The sequence below is a fragment of the Formica exsecta genome, unplaced genomic scaffold (assembly GCF_003651465.1).
Source record: "Formica exsecta isolate Colony F162 unplaced genomic scaffold, ASM365146v1 scaffold512, whole genome shotgun sequence".
Lineage (NCBI taxonomy): Eukaryota > Metazoa > Arthropoda > Insecta > Hymenoptera > Formicidae > Formica > Formica exsecta.
Genome location: NW_021852364.1, coordinates 414,936 through 421,456, shown reverse-complemented (window position 1 = coordinate 421,456; position 6,521 = coordinate 414,936). Strand labels below are relative to the sequence as shown.

Genomic DNA, 6,521 nt, shown 5'->3' with positions numbered 1-6,521 from the left:
GAAGTTAGAGGTTGTACAATATATTGCGTACATACATCATACACACATACACACATACATACATACATACATACATACATACATACATACATACATACATACATACATACATACATACATACATACATACATACATACATACATACATACATACATACATACATACATACATACATACATACATACATACATACATACATACATACATACATACATACATACATACATACATACATACATACATACATACATACATACATACATACATACATACATACATACATACATACATACATACATACATACATACATACATACATACATACATACATACATACATACATACATACATACATACATACATACATACATACATACATACATACATACATACATACATACATACATACATACATACATACATACATACATACATACATACATACATACATACATACATACATACATACATACATACATACATACATACATACATACATACATACATACATACATACATACATACATACATACATACATACATACATACATACATACATACATACATACATACATACATACATACATACATACATACATACATACATACATACATACATACATACATTCAGACATTTTTTAGGAATATGATTTTTCGACGTTTTGGAACATTCTAAACACATCGGCATAGAAAACTCGAAAAAAAATTTTGTCACGTAAACAAAGCTTCCTCTATGAGGAAGCAAAATGACTTAATTACAGAGAATTACACATGATTGCTAATCAAAAATATCTAGCTATACTGGCTGTAAAATTATTTCGTGCAAAAACTTTGAAACGAAAATTATAAATGAAATGTCAATGTTAACCACGTGGCTGACTTTAATTATGAAACCTTTTGAAAATGGCCACCGCAGTAACAATTGCTTTATCAGCAATTAAATAGCGATTTTCATTAATCGATTACGTTCATTTTCAGATTAGTTCTCTCTATCTCTGCGTCTTTATTACAGCGTAATAAACGTAACGGTATACCGACGAAAAATCGCATGCACGGGATGTTCGCTATTACGCGAATTAGTCGTAATGCGGTTACGTCAATGACGAGACGGCGACATATTCCAATTACACTAACGAGTAAAATGAAGTTTCGAGCAGATTTTTTTTTCTACTCCCAGAGTCGCGATGGTATAAACTTCGCGCAACGCGAGAGTTGATCATCCGGATAATTAATTTGCAACGAGCGTGCTATCACTATAAATTTGCGGCAGAATTTCGCAGCGGTATCTCTCGACGATACGTACACTGTAATTTACGTTAATCGATTAATTGGCCGCTTTCCAATTCCATCCATCCGCCCGCATTTTGTAGATCGTTGAGGCAGTAAACGCGAATCGCGCTAAAAAAGACTCAACTAAAAAATTTTCTCCCGGGAATTGCATAAAAGAAAATATTCGCAACGTTAAATTTTGTCGGATTTTCATGTAGTTGAAGAAACAGATAATTGAATTAATTAGGATTTACGCTAATCGATATTGCAATCGTTTCTCAGAGTTTCGATAATCCAAAAGTGATTCGATGAAACATAATCGAAAAGTGCAGCCCCAACAGATTATAAAAGTCTGATCTTTCTCTCTAGAATTAAATCGCTTTTAAATTCGAATGTTATATGCTTGTGACATCTATGTTTATCACAACATCTACATTTCTCTTACATAATTCTTATCATAATGGATATGTATTTATTTAAAAAAAAAATAATATGAAGGGAGAGAGAGAGAGAGAGAGAAAATGAGTACGTTTTTTATTTTAGTATTTAAAATATATTTCAACAGTGATGTTATTATATTATTGCTAAATTTTGAATAATATCTTTTTACATGAAGTCGACATTGGAAATTTAAAGCTTTGATTAATAGCTAAAATGGAGATGAGAAAGAAAGTAACGTTTTTATTTATAAAAAAGGAAATTTGAATAATATTCAACAATAATCTTTAACTCTAGTCATTTATCATATTTAGTTTATGTTGTTCGAGATAATAGAACGAAAAGTTGAGCAATAATAAAACTTTATTAGTTGCGGTAAACCGTTTTTCTCTCTCGGTATCAAATCGTCAATCAATTCGCTTTATTACACTGACAAAGTACAAAATGCATTACGGACCATAAAGCAATCAAGAGGCGAGCGGATAAAAATGCATCGTGAGTCTCTCTTCGAAACCGCGGAGTATCAAGATTATTCTAGATCAACCACAAAAACATTTTATGGGTAGATCCTTTGATAAATCTGATGTTGGGATTTTTCTCGAACGAAAATATCAAGAAGATATATTTGTTGATCACATATATATATTTGTTAACAATTTTATTTTATTTATTAAATAAATCGTTGCTTTTTTCAAAGATTTTGTAATAATTATATTAAGACGATCGATCAATGATTATAGTGTAAACACGGCATTAGAATATTTTAAATTCATTAATTATTATTATAAAATTATCGAATATAAATTTGATATATGACTTTTAATTTAAATATTACAAAATCAAAAGCAAATGTCAGTTTACCATCGTTGGTAAATGCTTTGAAGTCACTTCTGCCACGATGTATCTAGAGATATTATGGTAATCTGAGGTTAACAAAATTTCGAAATTGATCGAAACGGAATTTCTCACAGTCGTAATACTAAGTGACGCCGACGCAAGGGTCGGCGGGAGCCTTAATTCATTAGCGTGCAACTACAGACTGGAGGTGACCGTCTCGGGGGAGCCGTCCTGGCGTTAACGGACCACCCCTTAGCCTTAGTGGCGAAAAGCCTCGAGGGTACTCGTATTTATAGGAACCAATCGAGTGTTGCAGGGTGCGGCTAAGAAGCGAATGTTCCTCTCGGCGTCGTCGGGCGGCCGACGCGAAGGGTGAACGAATGGGGGTTGGGGCGGAAGGGGTTGGCGGAGAGAGGTGCGGGGGCTTCATCGATTTCTTACCCCGTGGCCCAGTAACGCGTTTCGTGGGACCGTCGTGTGCCGTCATTGGGTGTAGCTTCCCCCGGCGAGAGGATCTTGATGCACCGCAAAATGCACCGGGCTCGAGAAAATCGCCGATTGTCCCGTCGATCGTTCGCCTCGGGTTTTTACCGCGACGGTACTTAATCCTCTTGTTGGAACTTTGGTTATTTTACGACTCGGAGGCGGATCTTCCTCGATCTTCTGCGACGTTAGTGGGGAAAGTTTACGTCTCGTTGTAAATAAATTTGACATAAATAAATTTCATATCGCGCGATTATTTAGCGATCCATAGATGGTTAATATATCATAATTGCATCGAATTCCATTAATATACGTGAATAAATCAATAATTAATTGAAATGTCCATTAGCAGCGTTAAACTGTTTACTGATAATTCACTAAGCGCTATCTATGTGCATATCTATGGCATTACACATTTTTGCCATTGCACTGATTACCTCTATGATTAAAAGCGTTCCAATTCAGGATTTCCTTATTTTTAATTAAACGTTTTATTCATATCATGTCTAATTCAAGTTTCTGTAAAATTGACAATTATAAATTACCGTCAAGTTATTAAGTGTAGTCATCCAATTACTTTTCCCCTTTGCAAAAAGGATGATATTTCCTTGCGAAGAATTTTGAAAGAAGCATTGAATCTGGTCTTTGGCGCGTGTTAATTAAACGTTGAAATCTTGAGGAAACTTCAAGGACGAACTTCCAGGACGAAATAAAGATGTATAGCAGCTTGAATAAAACTCGAAAGTTCTCTCTCTCGAGAGAGAGAAAGGCGAGAGGACAGTTATACGTGTTCATTAATTCCGAGGATTGTGTATCATCAACGTTTTCCTCTCGAGGAAGATAAATTCCCTAACTTTTGCGCTCGCAAAAGACTCGCGATCTGTCTCGATTATGGTAATCTGGTATCGCATTAGAGAGCGCGGGTATGCGATTCGCGTTAAAACGCAAACGCATCGTGTACCGAGCCCCGATGCAATCTATTAAAAGGAAAACTCTGACATTTCACCGTTAACAATGATGTACAACCCGGAGCGGGTAACACATTTATGATAAGCGCAATGATGAATTGTCATTACGTAAATTTCACTTATCACGATGCCAACCCCCCTTCCCTTTCTCTCTTCCTCCCCCGCGTCATTTAATCTAGGGTTGCACGAAATATCAATAGTCTTGATATTGTCTTGTCTCGAAATTCGAGACAAGACAAAATTTTTAATTGGTTATCAAGATAAATACCAGGACTAAGACTTGTCAAGATGATTGGTTTTTTAAAAAAGTTAAAATATATATATTTGTAAAAATACAAAAAATAGTGTAGTTTCAAAAAAATCGGAGGGTTCACCTATTCGGAACTTTATCCGATTTTTGCTACCAAGATTCACTCGAGACCAAGACAAGATTTAAGTTTCAGAAAATTTTCGATACCAACACAATATTTTTACGAATATTGTCTTGAGTCTTGTGCAACTGTAATATACATGCACGCGCATCCGGTATATAAAACTTTACTCCAGTCACGTCGGAAGCAACATGTTCACGAATTAATCACGCTTTCCTAAATCCATTATCGCGGGCGATCTTGACGAAAACGAGCCACGGTTATATCTTCCACGAGTTGTGCGTTAGTTACGGCCGACGCGATAAATTTCTTGCAACGGCAACGGTTTAATAACGATCGACGGATTAATAACGCGCGCGCGTTGTAGTTTAACGGCACTCCGTGCGATAACAAATTTTCTCGCGTCAGGTTATCGGTCTATGTAACCGCGTAATTGTGCATATTGATGATGCGCCCGCGATAGATACCGTACTCACTGCTTTCCGTTTCTGCGGGTTTATTTACATAGGTAAAATTAGATTAACGCGAGCTATACTCTCACGTTTCCCGATAATATTTGAATCGTATTACATATTCATGTAATTTACAATAGTGTTTTCCAGCTACTCACTGTTTCAAAATCCTGTTATTTAAACAGAGTACAGAGTATTCATTTTCGACAAATACAGATAAACTCCTGACAATATACACTATAGTAATCAATTGATTTGCTCTCTGGATGCATTTATTGTCATTGAAAATTAAATAGCGCAGCAAATAATTGAATACTTGCGCATCTTCTATAAAAAAGTTATCAAGACATATTAATCCTCGTTGAGATAATAAATTTGTTATTCGCTATTTGTGAAAGATATAAAAAAACTTCTTGCTTACCGTGAAAAAAAAAAATTTATCTAATCTTTATTAAAAATATAATTATAATAAAAGATTTTTTCCTAAATATAATTAATTATTAAGTAAATTAAAGCTCATACACACGCACACACTTGAGTTAAAAAATTCACACGTGCACCTCTTTATTTCTGAACTATCGCACTTTATGAAGTAGCGAGAGAGAGAGAGAGAGAGGGGAAGAGATTCACGCGCGCGCGTCCGGATTAACTTAATCAAGCGAGTATTTGTCGAGGAAAGGAAACGGTCTCCAGAGTTTCGAGAAAGACGAAGAGAGAGAGAGAGGATCCTTGGCAGGATATTCAGGGCGAATTGGCCGTGGTCCGACAATATTACGGGCGTCACGCGAACGGACATTGCGGGAATACATTTTAATAGATTCTCCACTTAATGTGCCGCTCGATGTATGTACATGCATTCCGCTACATAACGCCGGGCGATTTTGCTAAATAAAACACGCGCTCGATTTGCCCCGCGTGCTCTTTTAAACAGCTTCCCTGCGACACAATGAACGACGAGGCGCGGGCGGACATATTCGCCGAATAAAGCTCGACTATCCGATTGATTTAATTCGGTGATTAATTAAAATAAATTCGACGCGCGTGACTCGTTAATCGGCCGTATGTGTATAATATATATGGGCCTCTGTCTTTTAATAATGAGAGCGATGTATAATTAATCGTACGTTTCGTTTAAATCTCCTTATAATGGACGTATCGTTGTATTGAGCTGATAAAATGACGGATCCTCGTTTGTGCCATGGATTATGCAAAGTTTATGCGGAATTTATCGATGTTTGCCGCTCTTCTTACCACCATAAAATGCGGTTAAGAGCTTAATGTACCAATCTGGAAAAAGCATCCGCAATTATACATTTTTCTCCTAACGGGCGCAACCTAGTTCCATCAATAAATGTCTACTTCTGGAATGAAGTGCCGTTATCTGAAACTACTTAACCTTCTTGCCATCGGCGACCGGTAATTGCCCATCTTAAATTTCTGTAACGGGGCGAAAAAATGATTAACGGTCCGGGATTCTTTATCGCTCAAGTTCCGTACTTTAGTGCAAACTACATTAAGACCAAAACCGCGAGAATATATAATGCATAGAATAAAGTCAAGATGGGCGAGTTTCGAAACTCTGCGATAATATCTCGTTTGCATCATTTAATGTAACAATGTTATTTTTTAATCATTATTATTAATCAGTCATTTTTACTTTACGCAAAAATAATCGGCATATTTAGTAAGATTTTCCACAGCA

The 6,521-nt window shown here is 36.0% G+C and overlaps 1 protein-coding gene across 4 annotated transcripts in view; it reads left to right on the top strand.

Moving 5' to 3' along the window:
- LOC115241810 (neural-cadherin-like) overlaps positions 1–6,521 on the top strand; it is a 196,753-nt gene that overhangs the window by 173,828 nt on the left and 16,404 nt on the right. The gene's annotated exons all lie outside the window — the stretch shown is intronic.